This window comes from Mus pahari, chromosome 1 (genome assembly GCF_900095145.1).
Source record: "Mus pahari chromosome 1, PAHARI_EIJ_v1.1, whole genome shotgun sequence".
NCBI lineage: Eukaryota > Metazoa > Chordata > Mammalia > Rodentia > Muridae > Mus > Mus pahari.
This window is the reverse complement of record NC_034590.1, coordinates 95995550-96004422: the sequence shown is the minus strand read 5'-3', so window position 1 is coordinate 96004422 and position 8873 is coordinate 95995550. Positions and strand designations below refer to the sequence as shown.

Below are 8873 nucleotides of genomic sequence, written 5' to 3'. Positions count from 1 at the left end.
TGACACAAAGCTAGCCAGTACACATATATATAAAAGGAAGGAAGGAAGGAAGAAAGGAAGGAAAGAAAAGTAAGTTAAATGAAACCTGTTCTAAACTGATATGACACCTAAATATAACTTAGTGATTTTTTTTCAATGCTAACTTCTTAAGTTTGCATCTGACCAGTTTTCATTGCCTCATTTTTGGTATTTCAGAACTTTTGTCCGGGGCTTTTATTTGAATCACATAGTTTTTTTTTTGTTGTTGTTGTTGTTGTTGTTTTTTAAACAGATCTTGCCTGAGTTTATCTGTAAAAACAGAATAGGACACTGGTCATCTGCAAATAGTGTGTGGGTAGCTGTGTCACAGCAGTCCATCTGCCTTCACACTGGCAGGAGCCTTTTCTATGGGGCCTTCACAGGGGCCTGGGCACCTTTGGGAGCCTGGGCTGGAGCTGAAGCCTGGGCCTTTGCTGGAGCTTTGGCCCCTCCCTTGGTCTGAACCTTAGGCTTCTCGAAGTTGGCAGAGCCTCTGACCCTTGGCCATGTAGCTTCGAATCTGCTTCCCAAACTTGGGGTGACTGACGAAAGCCAGGCGGCTGAGTTTGCGCTGGGGCACTTTGGCATCTTGTTCTTGATGGCCTGAGGCTTCATAAGGGCCTCGATGGCCTTTGCGCGTGCACTACTGCCTTTGCATTGTTGGCCTGCATCTTCTTCAAGCCTTTCTTCTTGTGCTTCTTGGCAAAGCTTATGTTCCTCAGGAATTTGGGGTCAACCCCCTTAAGAGATTCATATCTTTGCGACCAGAGTTTCTTGATGCCATTTCTGTGCCATTTTCGGGACTGGTTGTGTGTGTTGTGGTTCTTGGACTTGGCCATGTCTGCACGGTAACCTGCGGCTTCCGCAGCTCCAGGGACCAGAAGAGAAAGCTGAATCACATAGTTTTATTCAAGAAGTTGTTTTCAAATTCTAACATGTAACCAGCAATTAAAGGGTTAATGTGCAATATTGTCTTAGCCTTGTAGGTAACAAGATAATTTACAGCCCTTATTGCAAATGTCACTTGGGATTTAATAAATGTTATGTCTTCATTTGCTCACATGACAGGCACCAACTTAAGTGATTTTATGTAAGATGGATTACTTTGTTTTGTTTTCTTTGTTTTCCTAGACAGGTTTTTCTGTGTAGCCTTGGCTGTCCTGGAACATGCTCTGTAGATCAGGCTGGCCTCGAACTCAGAGACCCACCTGCCTCTGCCTCCATAGTGCTGGGTGCTTCATCACAGCCTGGCTTGTAGATACGTTTTTGAGGGGTTTGTTTGTTTGTTTCCCCAGAGACAGGGTTTCTCTGTATAGCCATGGTTGTCCTGGAACTTTCTCTGTAGACCAGGCTGGCTTTGAACTCAGATATTCACCTGCCTCTAACTTCAGGTAATCCTGGGATTATAGGTGTGTGCCACCACTGCCTGGTTCAAGATGATTACTTTTGTTTGTTTGTTTGTTTGTTTATATATGCATTGCTGTTTTACCTACATGTATGTCTGTCTGTATGAGGGTGTCAGATCCTCTGGAGTTACAGACAGCTTCGAGCTGCCATGTGAATGCTAGGGGTTGAACTTGGGTCCTCTGGAAGAGCAGTCGGTGCTCTGGATGGCTGAACCATCTCTCCAGCCTCAAGATGATTACTCTAATAATTTAAAGTATTTAGGGTTTTGTCTGGACCATATCTGAGTACACAAGCACCAGCTTTCAAATGTACAATAAACATCAAAGTGTGTCATATAGGACCTGCCCACTGTTAAGGTTGCTTTGTTTTATTTTGGTTTGTTTGTCTGAGGCAGGATTTCCCTATATATCTATGGCTGGCCTGGAACTCACAAAGATCCTTTGTTTCTGCCTCCTAAGTGCTGGGATTATAGACCCAAACCAGGCCCAGTCCTGCTATTTTTGTATATAAACATTTTAAGTTAAAGAAGTTTTTGCTAGGATGTGGTGGCACACGCCTTAATCCCAGCACTCAAGTTGTAGAAGCAGGAGGATGTCTGTGTTGGAGGCCAGCCTGCTTACAGAGCCAGTTCCAAGACAGCCAGGGCTGTGTACCCTGTTCTCAAAAAATAAACAGAACAGAGCAGAACAAACCTGAAAGATCGTTATGAGGCGGGTGGTTTAGGGTAGGGCTCAGTAGTTTAGAGCACCTGCTGCTTTTGCTGAGCACACCAGTTCAATTCCCAGTACCCACATGGTTGGTAAGGCCTAGGTAAAATGGTAAGGCCATGGTCTAGGTTTGGGAATTGAACCATGACTCTGAGTTACGATGCTATAGGGCTTTTAAGCCCCAAATCCACAAATATCTGTGCCAAGTTATTCCACTAATCAGGATTTAGGAATAGGGGATTTCCTTAGGAACATGTCTTTGTTGTACATTTATCCTGCTCCTATTGGTTGGGGTGTTCAACTGTGGCAGGGGACTTGCCTTGTCTAATATTCATGTCTTAACTTGTCTTCCAGGATGGGACTTGTCTAACATTCATGTCTTAACTGGCCAACCAGGATGTCAGTTACCTAAGTACATGTCTCTTTCTGCCAAGTAGGATGTCAGTTCCCAGGAAGGTCTTGGGAATTTAAACTTTACTGAACCACTACTCAAATGAAGTCTTATTCCAAATAGTTTTTTATACTGATGCAGGTGTCTCTCTTATGTTGGGGTCCATCCCAGGGGCAGCTTATACATAGGTGTAATGGTTGTTTGGTTGGTTCAAGTCCAAGCTGATTGTGTTTTGTACACAAAACAGTTCTATTGACTTCTGTCATGATTGGTTTCCAAGGGCACAGGACATAACAGAATGTGTAATCAATCTTGGCATTAGAAAGTTTCCTAGTAACAGCAGAAACATGAGAAAGTTTCCTTACAGTGGCAGGCCAGTCAGGCAACTGCTACCTAGGCCTAACAACCATGTGGGCGCTGGGAACTGAGCTGCTGTGCTCAGCAAGAGCAACAAGTGCTCTGTGCCCATTTTTAATAGGCTTATTTGGCTCTCTGGAGTCTAACTTCTGGAGTTCTTTGTATATTTTGGATATTAACTCATAGGGTTTATTTCAGCTTATAGTCCATTATCGAGGGAAGCTAAGGCAGGACCTCAAGGAGTAACCTGGAAGCAAGAACTGAAGCAGAGGCGGGCCATGGAGGATGCTGCTGAACCAGCTTCTTCCCCATGGCTCGCAAAGCCTGCTTTCTTTTAAAGATTCATTTATTTTTACTATTTTATGTGTATGGATGATTTGCTTGTATGGATATCTACACATATGCATGTGATGCCCACAGGAGTCAGAATCTCCCACAACTGGAGTTATAGAGACTTGTTAGCTACCAGGTGGGTGCTGGCTATCACTCAGATCCTTTGGAAGGGCATCTAGTACTAACCACTAAGCCATCTGCCAGCCCCCAGCTTGCTTTGTTATATAACTTAGGACCACCTTCCACAGGTTAGCACTACTTATTCACACTGGTAGGCCTACCATATCCACAATTAATCAGGTAAATGCTCTACAGGTTTGCTATGGGCCAGTCATCAGTGGAGGGTTCCTCTTCCAGGTGACTCTACTTTGGGTCAAGTTGACAGAAGCTAAGCAGACAGGCACTTCACCTCTTAGCATTAAAACCAATGTCTGCTCATAAACCATGATGGATGAAGACTGAGACACAGCAATATATGTAAGCGCCCTTAACAATCAAGTAAGAGGGGCTGGAGAGATGACTCAGCTGTTAAAAGCACTGACTGCTCTTCCAGAGGTCTTGAGTTCAATTCCCAGCCTGGTCTACAGAGTGAGTTCCAGGACAGCCAGGGCTACACAGAGAAACCCTGTCTCGAAAACAAAACAAACAAACAAAAAAACAGAGCAAGTCACAGGAAGGCCATGGCTATATAATGAGACCTTGTCTGGAAAACAAAAAAAACAAAATATTATACACACAGTATTTGTGATGGTAGGTCAGATAATTATTGATAATTGCTTTATGTCCTTCTCCAAGTCACAGGGAGCACAGATAACATCCCACGATGCCATTTGTCTGTGCTTAGGAAAGAAGACACTGGAAGTCACATATCACTGTAAAACTGAAACCAAAAACATATACAGAAAAAATGTTTTTGAAACAGAATCTTATTTAGCCCTGGCTGGCCTGGAACTCAGAGTTCTGCATGTCCTTGCTTCCAGGTGCTGGATTAAAGGTCTTCATATTTTTTCAAATATATGTATTTTGAGACAGAGTCTCACATACAAGCACACAATTAGTAAGAGCATGCATAGGTTTATTTTATCTGACACTTGAAATATTGTCTTCTAGAAAGCTTACACTCGGGGGCTGGAGAGATGGCTCAGTGGTTAAGAGCAGTGACTGCTCTTCCAGAGGTCCCAAACTCAATTCCCAGCAACCACTTGGCGGCTCACAATCATCTGCAATGAGATCTAATGCCCACATCTGGTATGTCTAAAGACAGCTACAGTGTACTCATATAAATAATAAATAAATAAATGAAACTTTAGAAAGCTTACACTCAGGTAGCACACAGTAGGCTGGCAAGGTGACCCAGTGGAGAAGGCTGTACTGTGCCAAGCTGAGGACCACGTGCAAGCCCTGGAATCCATACGCAGGAAGAGATCAGTGACTCTCTCTCCCAAGTTGTCCTCTGACCTGTACCAGCGGAAACATACATACACAAAATAAATGAATAAATACACAAATAAACATACCTAATAAACACTCGGCTAAGTAGTCTTTTTAAGACATAACTTTTCATTGATTTGCCATGACTTTCACACCATGCACCCCCAGTCCCACTCACTTACCCATCTCCATGTACCCAGTCTCTACAACTTCCCCCCAAAGAAAAAAATTATTTTAAAAAAATCTCAATAATCTACCCTTTTACCCTATCATCCCTATATCAACCCCTTCTCCCCCTAACGTTAGACAGGAAAGAAAGAAGGATGCAGGAGAGAAAAAGAGAGAAGGAAGTCTCCAAATTTAACCTTTATTTTTTCCTCCCTGACCACGACCATTGACAACTTGTGGCTAACCCAACTGTGACAGTTTCTGTATTCTCAACCCAGAGAGTGACACTATTAGGAGGTGTGGCCTTGCTGGAGTAGGTGTGGGCTCTAAGACCCTCATCCTAGCTGCCTGAAAGTGAATCTTCCACTAGCAGCCTTCAGATGAAGATGTAGAACTGTCAGCTCCTCCTGCACCATGCCTGCCTGGATACTGCCATGTTCTTGCCTTGATAATGGACTGAACCTCTAAACCTGTAAGCCAGCCTCAATTAAATGCTGTCCTTATAAAAGTTGCCTTGGTCATGGCATCTGTTCGCAGCAGTGAAACCCTAAGTAAGACACCACCTTAAATGACAACAAGCATCCATCATCCATCCCACCTTTTGGGAATAGGGCATCGTCCTCGTTAGATTGCTTTTTGCTCTCTGGGAGATGACAGCATCTTTTGGGAGCCCTAAGAAAATTGGGATATTGGCCAAGTCCTAGGAAAGCTAATTGTATCATTCATTGACCAGTCTCTGTGTGATGGGAAAGTGCAGGGATTAACAGAAGTCCTGGCTGGAACAGTCTGTCAGGCTAGACCATCATAGCTAGCTGTTTTGAAGTTGTTCTGGATGCAGATTTTGGGGGGAAACAATTACTGAGGCAACCTGTGAGGCCCGATCACCAGGGCTACTTGTCTTGTCTTCTCTGTTGTCTGGTTCCTTTGCTCCATAAGCTTTTAAAGGTAATATCCACTTTTGCATTAACACATGTATGAAATGTGCAGTATCAGTATCGGGGCTGGAAAGATGGCTCAGCGGTTAAGAGCACTAACTGCTCTTCCAGAGGTCCTGAGTTCAATTCCCAGCAACCGCATGGTGGCTCAAAACCATCTGTAATGCCGGGCGTGGTGGCACACGCCTTTAATCCCAGCACTTGGGAGGCAGAGGCAGGCGGATTTCTGAGTTCGAGGCCAGCCTGGTCTACAAAGTGAGTTCCAGGACAGCCAGGGCTACACAGAGAAACCCTGTCTCGAAAAACCTAAAAAAAAAAAAACAAAACATCTGTAATGGGATCTGAGGCCCTCTTCTGGTGCATCTGAAGAGAGCAATGGTGTACTCATATACATACATACATACATACATACATACATACATCTTAAAAAAAAAGAAATGTGCAGTATGCAAAAATCAGTTAAAGATGATTTGCTGCTCAATGTTGGAGCAGAGAAGGCATTTTTTTAAAGATTTATTTATTTTATATATGTGAGTACACAGATTGGTTGTGAGCCTTCATGTGGTTGTTGGGAATTGAATTTTTAGGACCTCTGCTCACTCTGGTCGGTCAACTCTGCTCCCTCAGTACTTGCTTGCTCTGGCCCAAAGATTTATTTATTAGTATACATAAGTACACTGTAGCTGACTTCAGTTGCACCAGAAGAGGGCATCAGATCTCAATACAGATGGTTATGAGCCACCATGTGGTTGCTGGGATTTAAACTCAGAACCTTCGGAAGAGCAGTCAGTGCTCTTACCCACTGAGCCATCTTGCCAGCCCCTCTGTCTTTCTTATGAGTCTGTTTGGACTGCTGCCATATAAATTTTCATCCATGCCATTTGAAATATGGCATGATAAGTCCTGTGGAACCAGTAGTGAACACCATCTATTGGCCATGCAGAGACATTTTTCACATCTCAGGCAGTCTCTGAGCTGTTCCCATATGGAAGGATCAGAATTCATTTTATCTGTTTTGTTCTTGGTTTCTTTTTTCATTTCTGCAACCAGGATTTTCAGGAGATCTCACTGGATCAAATCCAATCTTTATTCATTTCCGTGGAAACAAAGATAAAACCTCTCCCCCAACACAACATGTTTCCTGCCTTCAATCTGAGGTTATCATATACATGTGCTGATCTAATCCAGCAGTTTTTTCCATAATCCAATGTCTCTCAGCAGCTGTTGTTTTTGCTTATTTGCATTTAAAAATTTAGTTAATAAAGCAATATGTCAACTACTCCATATCCCCCTTCTGTTTTATGAGTGTCTCCTTTAAAGTGTAGTTAGATCTTTTTATGCTTGTTTGACCTGTAGAATTGTGAGATATGCCAGTAATATGTTTCATGACATAATGTCTAAAATATTATTGTATTCTAGTGAATGCACATGTCAAAGCATCATCAGCTCCCATCTGTAAAGGCATTTCCAAGATACCCATCACCTCTAATAAATGTTCAATCTCAGAGTCAGCCCTTTTAGAACTTGAGGCAGAGCCGGGCCTGGTGGCGCAGGCCTTTAATCCCAGCACTTGGGAGGCAGAGGCAGGCGGATTTCTGAGTTCGAGGCCAGCCTGGTCTACCAAGTGAGTTCCAGGACAGCCAGAGCTATACAGAGAAACCCTGTCTCGAAAAAACCAAAAAAAAAAAAAAAAAAGGAGAGAACTTGAGGCAGAAACATATTGAATTCTTGACTAAGTATCAATTGTACTATGTATTAATATATGTATCTTAATTTTCCAAACTTTACAAAATAAAACATATAATCTATTATTTGCCATTGCTCTAAACAGAATCTGTATTCCTTAGCATAAATAAATCTTATCTAGGAATTTAGCAGGGTGGCATTCTGCAATTTTACCACAAGGTGGAGATGTAGGCTTTAGATTAGATTCCTCTGACACTCCTTTGTTCTGAATCAAGGATTTTTCAAATTTCTTTTCTTTCTCCCCCCCCCCATTAATTTATTCACTTTACATCCCAATCACACACACACACCCTCCCGGTGCCCCCTTACAAGCCTCCTCCCCTGCTTTTCCTCTGAGAATGGGGAGGCCTCCCCTGGGAATCAATCCACCCACCCTAGCACATCAAGTCACTACAGGATTAGGTACATCTTCCACTGAGGTAAAACAGGATCCACAGGCAGGCAACAGATTCAGGAACAGCCCTACTCCGGTTGTTGGGGTGGGGGTGTCCCTCATGAAGACCAAGCTACATATCTGCTACAGATGTGCACGGATCCTAGGTCTGGCCTATGTATGCTCTTTTATTAGTATTTCTGTCTCTGGGAGCCCCCAAGGGTTCAGGTTAGTTGACTCTGTTGGCCTTCCTGTGGAATTTCTGTCCGCTCTGGGTCCCTCAATCCTTCCCCTAACTGTTCCACAAAACAGTTCCATCTAATGTTTGGCTGTAGGTCTTTGGGTCTGTTTCAGTCAGCTGCTGGCTGGAGCCTCTCAGAGGACAGTTATGTTAGGCTCCTGTCTGCAAGCATAACAGAGTCATAACAGTGTCAGGGATTAGTTCTTGCCCATGGGATGGATCTCTAGTTGGGCCAGTCATTGGTTGGCCATTCCCTCAGTTTCACTCCATCTTTGTCCCTGCACTTCTTAAAGGCAGGCCAACTTTCAGGTTGAAGGTTTTGGGGATGGGTTGGTGTTTCTGCTCTACCTTTGTCCCTGCACATCCTGTAAGATACATTTTGGGTCAGAGGTTTTATGGGTGGGTTGCTTTCCTTATTTTTATACTGGGAGTGCTGCCTGACTACAAGAGGTGGCCAGCCACTTCAGGCTGCATATTCCCCACTGCTAGGAGTCTCAGTCACCCTTATAGACTCCCTGGAGCCTCCCCATCCCAGGTCTTTGACATGTCCTAGAGATGCCCACACCTCTTGTCAGCTGCTGGTTTTCCGTGTCTTACTCTCCTGGCCTTCCCTCCCCAAACGAGATGGCCCCCTTCCCCTATCCATTTCTTCTCCAATTCCCTCCCTCCGCCATCTCTGATGACTATTTTATTATTTACACCTTCTGAGTGAGATTCAAGCACTCTCCCTTGGGCCCTCCTTTTTTTTTTTTTTTTTTTTTTTTTT

At 43.6% G+C, this 8873-nt stretch overlaps 1 long non-coding RNA gene across 1 annotated transcript in view; it reads right to left on the bottom strand.

Annotated features, from left to right (window-relative positions):
- Positions 1–268: 268 nt before the first annotated feature.
- Positions 269–8873, bottom strand: part of LOC115062766 — a 23705-nt gene continuing 15100 nt past the window's right edge. Inside the window, exons 2-3 of the long non-coding RNA XR_003842692.1 lie at positions 4533–4671; positions 269–908 (exon numbers count right to left, since the gene is read on the bottom strand). This is a non-coding gene — a long non-coding RNA (uncharacterized LOC115062766). The remainder of the gene's footprint in view (positions 909–4532; positions 4672–8873) is intronic.